A 10,343-nucleotide genomic window follows, 5' to 3' on the forward strand; every position below is an offset into this window, starting at 1 on the left:
TTTAGGTTGAGACATACCAAAGCTTACTTGTAAGCTCCTGGACATGATGTAGTAGAAACAGAAATGTTGATAATGCAGAAAAGAGAAACATTTGAAGGAGAAAAACCCTTGCAAAAGGATGGAGTCCAGAGCTCATAGACAAGTTTCAATGTGGATAGGATAAATCAGTTACATCAGAATACAGTTTCAAGAAGGACATAGTGCACATGCCAGTAGGTGTCTAGGCTTGGTGTTGCGAAGAGTATGGGTTTTCCTGGATGATTATTCTACTTTTCGCAAACATAGATCATCAGATGAAATTATTATTTGGAGCTAAGTGGGATAGAAAGGCTAACACAAGAGGAAGGGATCTGAAACTGTCCTCTTCCAGACGAAGGCATGCACCAGGAGACAAAAGTGTGGGGGTTACTTTGTAGTTTAGCTTGTCAGCCACCATTAATTTGGCAGAGGACAAATCAACCCAGCTGGGAATGTGTTGGCAGCAGATTCATACTACAAAACACAATAAAATCCAATGCAAATGTATCTGATCTGCAAACTCTGCCAGTCCTGCGATGGTGTCCTCATGAACATACAACCACCAAAGTTGCTGAGGGAGAGAGGGGGCACGAGCAGATGGTGTTCCAGATGTTTTACCCTCTCTGCCTGAAAGGTACACACATCACTAATGCTCACACCCCATTGGTTAGAACTAGTCAAATGATCCTACCTAGAAACAAAAGGGCAGTGAAATAGGATCCTGAACTGGGCAGCTGCTTACCAGAAACTGGACAGGGAGCATGCATCTTTGGTGGCTAACTAGCTGTCTCGATCATGTTACAAATGGAGACACAAACTATCAGGTGGATTTGAAGTAGATCAGTGTGAAAATCTGGAGTGATAGGAGCTGTGTTCTAAATAGGATACTCACCGTGGACCTTTGGGAAGGGGAAATTTAAATAGAGGCATGAAGTGGCAAGGGAGATAGACAAGTTGACTGAAGACACTGTTTGAAACCGAGGAGACACCAAGTGCAAAACCTCGTGGAAGGCTGATTTCTGATGTGTTCCAGGTGGAGGTTGTGCAAACAACTGTGTCGTCAAAATGCAGTCTTTGAGGACTGTTCACGCTCTGATATAACTACTCTGCTCTGTCACTGCACAGCCATAGACAATAGGAAAACAAATGTGTGCGGCTAATATCCAACAGAACTGTGCTTACAAAAAGAGGTCCACAGACTGGATTCAGCTGTGGGGCATAATTTGTCATCCTCTGGTTTAATGGAAAGCAAAGGGGGCAATGTCTAGTTGGAAAGGGGGGTAGTGGATGATAGTGAGATTGGAAAGGAAATCAAGAGTTGATCAGAAAGAGCCTGGTAGGCTGCATTGTGAGGGTTTTGGATTAATTCCAAGAACTTGGGGAAATTGTGGGAAGATTTTATTTTTTGGAGGACAGGGAAGAATGTTGGGACAAATGATCACCAGCTTGTCAAATACCAAAAACCATTATGCTTCCAAAATCTCTTGATGTTGATTCCACGTGAAGAGCAATTGAGCTGCTTGAGTGTGCTGCTCACGCCAGAAGCCCTTGTGGGAATATGGCAGTGTGGGTGCTCACGTGGTCAGGTTCTGGTGCGGATTCTATTCTCCTCTTCTATCCTCACGTGGCAGAGGACAAGAGAGCTCTTTCGGTGTCTCTTTTAGAAGGGCACTGATCACATTTATGAGGGCTCCATCCTTCTGACCTAATCACCTCTCAATGGTTCCACCTCATAATATCATCATGGTGAGGGTTAAGGATTTCAACATATGAACTTTGGGAAGACACACAACTTTAGTCCATTGCAATGTACATTAGTGTGTATGTCTCTGTATATGCTGTAACTCAGAAATAGGCACACATGTATGTATAGCATGCTTGTGATGTATAATCATACTTATGCAGAAATAATTTACTGCTTTTAGTGAACATATAAATCAATCTCGATAGGCATTTGTAGATTGCTGTGTTGTCTAAGGTCATTTGTAAAATAATCCATACAGTAAGTATTTCCTAGAAGATAAGTAACTCTTAAATATATAATATATTCTTTTGTTCAGGTAAGAAATGTAAAGTTTATCATGGACCCTTGTTTTCTTTTATTCCTAGATAGCTCAGAGTTGAACCTAATTTTTGATGTCATCCTTCATTTTCGATAATAGCTTAGTTTTCTACTTCTTAGAATTAGTTCTCTCACTTCATTTCTAACTTCTGTGTTGAATAAGTATTTATTATAAGCTACTTCAATCATTTTTCCAGTGTCACAAGGAAATAACCAACATACTTCAATCATTTTTAAATAAGGTGAGATACAATCAAAACATTTAAAATATATGAATGTGCCTTAGTATCAGATGAATTTTCACTCGAGAGAATGATGTTAATGCATTCTAGAAAGGCTGGAGAAACAAACATTAGGACCTCTTCACATTAGTAACATTTGTATTATTAGTTTATGTAATAAAATAGTTCAAATAGTGGAGACGAGCTCCCCAGAGAGCCTCTGGGCTCAAATGCCTATGGTTTAATGCATTCTTTTCCTCACTCTTCATAATCAGCTATTTAGAAGAACCCATGGTGAATCATCCTTAAACAAACAAAGTCATAGACTTCATATCTCCATTTTCAATCTACTTTCCAATTCACCTCCTTTTTTTTTTTTCTAACTCAGAAAAATGTCTTCTTGGAGGAACAAATAATTTCTTTGGTTATTGGCCAGTGTCAGATTATTACCTTACATGTAAAAAGTCTCCTATGTTGAGGCATTTTTTTTCACTTTTGAAATGGGGGTTCAAATACATGACATTCATCACAAGTATTTCCAACAAACTATAGTGTTTATTATGCAATATATTGATAATGCTCCAACGTAAGTTCTGTTGTCATATAAAATAGACTCAGCCTAAATAGGCTATTTACTTCTAGAAGGCTGGTATCAACCAATGAATCCATTTTTATCCTCCAATTTTTACAAGCAAAGGAGGATTTTAAATCTCAAATTTCTTATTCCAGAAATTCTAATCTTTTCCCACAAACTTTTAAACCTTTAATTTTACATTTCTGACATTTCTCCTGGCTGCTTGATTTCCTCATCACTTTTAATCCTTGCCATTAATTTTGTCAACCTAAATAAAGAAGTGATCTGAGACAAGAGTGAATGGGCCGGAAATTAAGTTTATAAACTGGAGTGGCCAAGGTGTTGCCATTTGGGAAATACATAGTATAGCAAGCCACAGGAGCCTGTTAAAGGTCTAGGTTGGGCTGTGTTTGTGTGTGAGGAGAGAAACAGGGAGTGATCAGGACAGGGTCTGAGCAATAAGTTAGCTGGCTTGAGAAGGGGAAGAGAGTCTTGGTGGATGTTTTCTGGTAAGGAGATAAATCTGTCTTCTGGAAAGCAGGCATTTATGGGAAACTAGTCTTTCAGTTAACTTTCCTTCTTGAAGGGAAGAATCCCTTCAAATTCTTCATTTCTTATTCTCAGGTTTCATTTTAGATTAAAATTATTTCACATTTTCAGGCAAGTTTTTTGAAATATTAGCTCCCAATTCATGTTCCTACTGCATTAGACCTTTCTTTGATTTTTCTTTTCTCTCCCAAAGAATTCATTTTTTAAAAATCTATGTAACATTTGCATTTACATTTAGGTTTGTGTTTGCCTTGCCCCTTTTAGAAGGGATGTGCAAACAATTCAAAAGGGTATGGGAGCGTGAAACCACAATTTATGATGAGAAATACATATTCAGTCTCCCTGGCACAGAGCTCCAAAATGATTGCAATTTCCAAAGTGATAAGAGCCTGGGAGCATTTTTTGTTATAATACTTGGTCTTTTGTCCTTCGGTGGGTCCTGAGAGTTCAGAGATATAAAGATGAGAGGAGCGAGTTTGTTTCTCCTAGCAAGCCCCTTTCAACTATGCTTGAGTTTATGTTAATGAGACGATTTTCCCAAGTCCCTGAATAACTACAGAATGGAGGCGAGGGGCTGGTTACCACCCGAGCCAGTCTGTGGTTAGAGAACCCACCTTTGGCCTTTGTGAGGGTTGAATTCATCGCTTTTGGCCAATGATTTAGTCGATTGTGCCTCAGTCTTGAATCCTCCATAAGAAATACTGGATTTGGACAGCTTCTGGGTTGGTGACCATGTGGTGATTGGGGAGAGTGGTGGGCTTTGAGATGATGTGGAAATTCTGTGCTCCTTCCCACTAAGCCCTGTCCTTCACATCTCTTTTATCTGGCAATTCCTGAGTGGCATCATTTTTGAAATAAACTGATAATCCAGTAAGTGAACTGTTTTCCTGAGTTCCAAGTCATTCTAGCAAATTCCTGAGCCCAAGAGGGGTTTGTGGGAAACTCTGATTTACAACTCGATGGGGAGAAGCTCAGGTGACAACGTGGATTTGCAACTGACATCTGAAGCGGGGGGTCATTCGTGGGACCGAGATGTGAGCCTGTGATTTCTAACCCAATTTCCAGCTAGATGTTGTCAGATGTGAATTGAGCTGTAGGACACCCAGCTGGTGCCTGCAGAGAATTAGAGAACTGCTTGGTGAGGAAAACCCTCCCACATTTGGGGACCAGAAGTATTGAGAGAAGAGTTTTGAGAAGAGAGTTTTTTCGGGAGCTGCAACATGTCATCCACTTAATAATTCAACACACTTTACTTCTTCAGGAATGGCTTCCCTGGCAATCTCTTCCATGCATGCCCAGTAACTAGCAGGCAAGTAAGCAAAGATCTGTCCAGGGACTAAAATAGATATGATTCTACTCATTCAACTCCCTTTCAGGCATTAGCGGAGCCTGCCCCCTTGACATGTCTCCGCAACTGGTGGTATGTGAGTTTCTAGTCCATAAACAGATTAAAGCAGAATGAGGTTGTGAGTTACTTAAGGAAGTTATCAAGAAGCTCAAGAAGTTGGTTTGACAGTCTGTCAACGACAAGCAAACAAACCAAGGAAAGCACCTATAAAAATTCAAAAAGCAGGGCAGGCCCAGGAACATGAGCAAAATCACAAATGACCCTGTAAGTCTAATAATCTCGAGAACAGCATTCCATTGCTAGAAGGCACAATGTTTGCTGTTCATGATTATAGCTCTGAGTTGCCAGAAAAATGTTATATTGTATTCACATAGCCAATTTCAAAAGACATGGAAAGATTTCCACCAAAGCTGTTACTACTGTTATTATTGGTGTCTGTGCCTGAAAGTGTCAAGTTCTACTCATGGGAAGATTAATTGTGTTATATGACTCATGACCATCGTCCGCTCATATTTTTATGAAGCATCTACTACAAATCAGGTGCTGAAATACTGCGGACAAAACAGACACCATTGCGGGGTGGCACTGGAGACAGTTATTAAACAAGCAAAAATGAAATCCATAATTCAATGTTATGAAAGGCTGATCAAGAGGAAATTATGTGGTGTGTGAGAGAGAACTAAGGGCGTGGGAGTGAGGTGAGGTGACGTAGAACATGCTTGTTTACACAGTCCTCAGTGAGGGTCCTAGAACCACGAAGCTGATGGGGCCAGCAATGTGAAAGGGGGAGGAAGCTGCCCCAATCGCAGAAATAGGAGGCAAAGGACTCGAGAGAGGAGAGAGGTTGGCAAAGCAGGGAAACCATGAAGAGGATAATGTTACAGGAGAAAGTTCTAGAGAGGGCCAGAGGGAGGATTGAATATCTTGGAATTGAAGAAGGAGCCAGATCACAGAGGACTTTGTAAACCACAGTTAGGAGTCAGGGTTTTATTCCAAATAGCGTGAAAAGCCTTTGAAGGGGTTCAAGCTGCGTCCCTGGGTAACCAGCTCTAAATGCATTTAAATGCTGTAGTCATTTTTTTCCTCTTTGCTTTTGCTTATGTTTGGAGAAATGAGGAAGGGCTACTTCTGCAAATGTGTGCTGCACAGATGAATGAAAATTTGAACAACCCTAAATCATAAACAGTTCAGTAGGGCCTCTGTAAGAAAAGAACTCCATGTTGCAAATATAAAATTAATAAGAGTTGACCTCAGAAGGACATCCTGCCAGTGAGGGCTTGGGGGTTCTGCTTCTTGGTGTCACAATGTGTCTGTCCATTCACTTCTGGAGCCGTGGGAAGGGTTTTGTAAATAGATGTGGCTTTAGGTTGAAAGCAAAGTCAACTAAGTTTCCTCCCTCTCTTGCATTCCATTATCTAATGCTTCCTGACTCAAACAACCCTGATTAAATCGCTTATTAACCTTAGCAATCTGACTGTGGGATTGAGACTCCAGAGGGGGAGGGGGAGCGGGAAAACAAAGTGGGGGTTCAGTGGATGATGGTGAGGACTTGAGCACCTCGGTGGTGGGCGTGGTGTGACATGCATTAGAGGAGGGTGGTCGGGTGCCTCTGTAGCACATACAAAGTCATAAAGCAATGGTACCCCAATTTCAAAAAGAGAAATAAAAATCCTGATTTGTAATTGTTTTAGGATTGATTTGGGGTCTCTCCTATTAATGATTTCAGCCTTCTGCATGTTACAGCCTTTGTTACAACATGCTGCTAAGGGTTAGCGTGAGAGGTTCTGAAATGTGACGGGGCAGGGACATGGCAAGAAAAAGAGGATTAGGGTCATATATGTTAATAGTCACGTTTCGGAGATTCTGTTCCTCAGAAAGAAAAACACTGGCAATATCCCAGGAGACTGTTACAGTGATGTTCCAAAAGTTCATTTTTTTAAGATCAAAAGTGCTGGAAGTTCAAGAGCCTTTGCCTCTTTTTGCTCGATATTCCCATATTCTTGGAAATCTTATTGAACACTGGGGCATATCTCTTACCCTATTTGTTAAGCTGTTTTACTGTAAGAAATGGTGTCTATTTCATGAAATGCTGTCTCTAAAGAAACAGTATTCTGCCTTTTATGAAACATAGAGGAAGGCGAGTTGGCTAATTTATTCCATTCCAAATGCTTTGTAACAAAAGTTGAAATGAATGAAAAGGATTGAGTGTGCAGGCCTGGTCTGCAGATATGAAAAACTGCTGGAGACCGTTGAATGTGGAATGGCTTTAATTTACTGCATGGATCTGAGCCCACGATATGCCTGCTTTTTGTTAACTTTCATAAAGGAAAACGAAATACAGAGAGCAAAGACTTTCAGAATGGCTGTAGCTGAAAAGAACCAGTGGTTAAAGCTGGAAGATTGTTATTTACTTTAAACAATGGGGTATTGTTCGGGAGGAGTGGAGGTAGGGGCAGAACTGTGGGGAGCACGGAGTCAGGCTGACAGCTCATCAGTGGGAACGCGGCCGGGTCACGCTCTACCAAAGGCTCCCTCTATTAGCAGGTGGGCCTGGCCATGCTCTGGGACAGGATGACCAAGGTTAGGATGGAACAGAGTAAGGAGGCCATGAAAGCATAGCTTACCTCTGGACGCCCAGAAAATCACCCCACTGTTGTCTCCGTGCAACTTGTTTGCTATCGATTGGACTGGGGAATGATCAGTGCTGCTCATTCTTTTATCTTTCTGCTCCAACAGTGATGATTCACTAAATGAATATAATGGCATCCCGAGGTCATACCCACCAGGTACAGGTGTAGCACATCCCTCATCCACCTATTTTTTTCCACCTCAGTTTCCACATTTTGCTATAAATGCACAGCACCACACTGCTGAGAACAGTGACCCCAACTTCCCCCAGACTACTGGAGTCTGGCATCTGAGTGATTTACAGTCACAATTAGTCATCAGGTTTCGGTTTGCAAGTCTCATAAACATGGGGAAGAACGTAGCCCCGACCCCCACCCTGTAAAGAGGACAAACAGTTATTCATGTCTCATTATCATACCCTTAATCTTCTTTTTTTAAAGGTAGTATTGAAACCATCTGGTCTGCTTTGAAGTCAGTTTATTTTACTAAATTAAACTTTCTCAGAGTGTGCCCTTTTTCTTTACACTATGCCATGTAGCAGTTGATTAATTCTGGCACAAGTACACCTGTGTTTATAAAGCTGACAATTTAGTCTGTAGCTAAAGGAAACTGGAGTCAGAAATTCGTGCCAAATTAAATCTATTGGTTGGATCCAGGTTTTTTTTTCTCTCTCTCTTCTAAATATGATTTTAGATGAAACATTTCCCTGTGTGGAAAATTATCTTTGACTTTAAGTATCAGTTCACTTAACAAAATCATATAGTATAAAGATAAAAAACATACAAGTTACAGTTGGAGAGAACCAGGTTCAAATATCCAGACTATAACATACTGTGCCACTCTACTTCTCTGGGCCCCAGTAGCCTCAGTTATAAAATGGCAATTATTGCAGCAATCCTCCAAGATGGCGCCAGTGATCCTGCCTCCTGGAACTCATGCCCATGAGTGGTCTTCTATGTTGAATGGGGTTGAGTTGCATGACCAGTAGGATATTGTGGAAATGATGGTGTGTGGCTTCTGAGGCTAGGTAAGCAAAGACATGTGGCTTCTGTCTTGTCCTTTATCTTAGAAAGCTCAGTCTGGTGGAAGCCAGTGGCCATATTGTAAGGAGAATCAAGCAGGAAAGGACCCATGGTGAGAACTGAGGTTTCTTGCCCAAACCCAGCACCTGATGAGTGAGCCATCTTGGAAGCACATCCTCCAGTCCCAGTGAGAGCTTCAGAGATCTGCAACTCTGATTATGTCTTGATTGCAACTGCATGAGCTAGAAGTGCGCATCAAGTTATTCCCCAATTCTTTTTTTTTCTTTTTCAAAAATTTATTTATTTATGCATACAAGAACTGGGGTACAGGCCAGAGGTGTGGGGAGGGGGTGAGAGGATTCACCAGAGACATTGTGGGGAACAGAACAGGCAGATTGACAGAAATACACTGCTGAGGGGAGCAGAGGGCAAGTCAGGAGAGGTCTGCTGTGCCATGTGGGTAGCTCCCTGGTTGGGGATCGACCTCGTGTTGCAGTGGCTGCGGATAGCTTCATAGGTTGCATCTTAACCCCTTGTGCCACCAGGGAGGCACTATTCCCCAATTCTTGACATAAAGGAACTGAGAGAGATAATAAATATTTATTGTTGTTTTGAACTACAGAAACTGCATTTGGGAAAATATGCTATGCAGCAGTAGATAACTGATACAATTATAATGATTGTAGGATTGTTGGAAGGATTAAATGTGACAATTTAAGGCTTTGCACGGAGTCTGGAACACAATAAGTGTTATTCAGAAAGATAAAAGCATTCATTACACTTGTTGCAACTTGACACGAGAACACTGACTCTCCTCTGTAGCACTTGTAATCCAAATGCTTTATATGGGCTCCATGTTTAGTTGATGAATAGCTGAGATTTGCAGCAGGATCCTGAGTGAGTGATAGATAGAGCGGCATCTATGATATTTCTTGTGTCCTGTGTCTTATCCCATTTTAACATTTCAGCCTTGCTGTTGCAATCATCTGCAGAGTAGTATTAGACCAATGCTACAGGGGACAGCATTGGGAATTAGTGTTGGTCAGGAAAATTGTCAACAGATTTCCCTTGTTGTCTTCTGAAGGACTAGGATCTTCCAAAGGGGAACCAGTGCCATGTATTTCATCTAGATCCAGCTGTTAACAGAGGTTTGAAGGCTATTTGAAGGCTAGAGATATTCTCTTCCTGTAAATGAGATAACAGTGAACTAAGTGAATTGAACTCACTTCTCACTCAGCCACAGAGGTCCTCTGTCATGGAGATGACCTCTTCTTTCCTCTCCTTAGGATCAGAAGGGACTCAGATAACACAGTAAGTTGTTACTAATGACCAGATAATAAAAATGCACAGAGAAGACAAAGTCAATAGGCAATCCTAGAAATTAAGGACCAACCAGATTGTTAAAAATTAATTCCTAGGACAAGATGGAAATGATCTTGAGTTCAATGTAGATCAGTGCTTCTAGAGTATGAATGGGCATCTGAATCACCAGTAAAATTAAAATTTGAGTCGGGCCTCCCCTGGTGGCGCAGGTGGCTGGGCTCTGCGCTATGAAACTGTCTGCAGCCTCTGCAGCCGGGGTTTGATCCTGGCCGGCCGGCGAGAATCCCACATGGTGGCAGACCTCTCCTGTCTCGCCTGCTGCTCCCCTCAGCAGTATATTTCCCTTGTTTGCCTGTTCTGTTCCCCACTCTGTCCCTGGTGAATCCTCTCACCCTCCCGCACATCTGGCCTGTACCCCAGTTCTTGTATGAATGAATAAATAAATCTTAAAAAAAAAATTAGAGACACAGTAACTTAAGTGCAGCAATTCCGATACATACTAAGGTTTGAAAGTCACTCACCCAGATGTTAACATCCATTTGGAGATGAACTCCCTACCATGCTTTCTCTCAGATTCCTAGTCATTGGCCAAGGTAGA

At 41.6% G+C, this 10,343-nt stretch overlaps 1 non-coding gene across 1 annotated transcript; it reads right to left on the reverse strand.

The window, feature by feature from the left end:
• Positions 1–1,436: 1,436 nt before the first annotated feature.
• Positions 1,437–1,571, reverse strand: LOC119234963 (U11 spliceosomal RNA). Its single transcript, XR_005122734.1, has one exon. It is a non-coding gene; the product is annotated as a U11 spliceosomal RNA (small nuclear RNA).
• Positions 1,572–10,343: the final 8,772 nt, after the last annotated feature.

The sequence above is a fragment of the Talpa occidentalis genome, unplaced genomic scaffold (genome assembly GCF_014898055.3).
Source record: "Talpa occidentalis isolate TD23 unplaced genomic scaffold, MPIMG_talOcc4v2.1 talOcc4.8, whole genome shotgun sequence".
Taxonomy (NCBI): domain Eukaryota; kingdom Metazoa; phylum Chordata; class Mammalia; order Eulipotyphla; family Talpidae; genus Talpa; species Talpa occidentalis.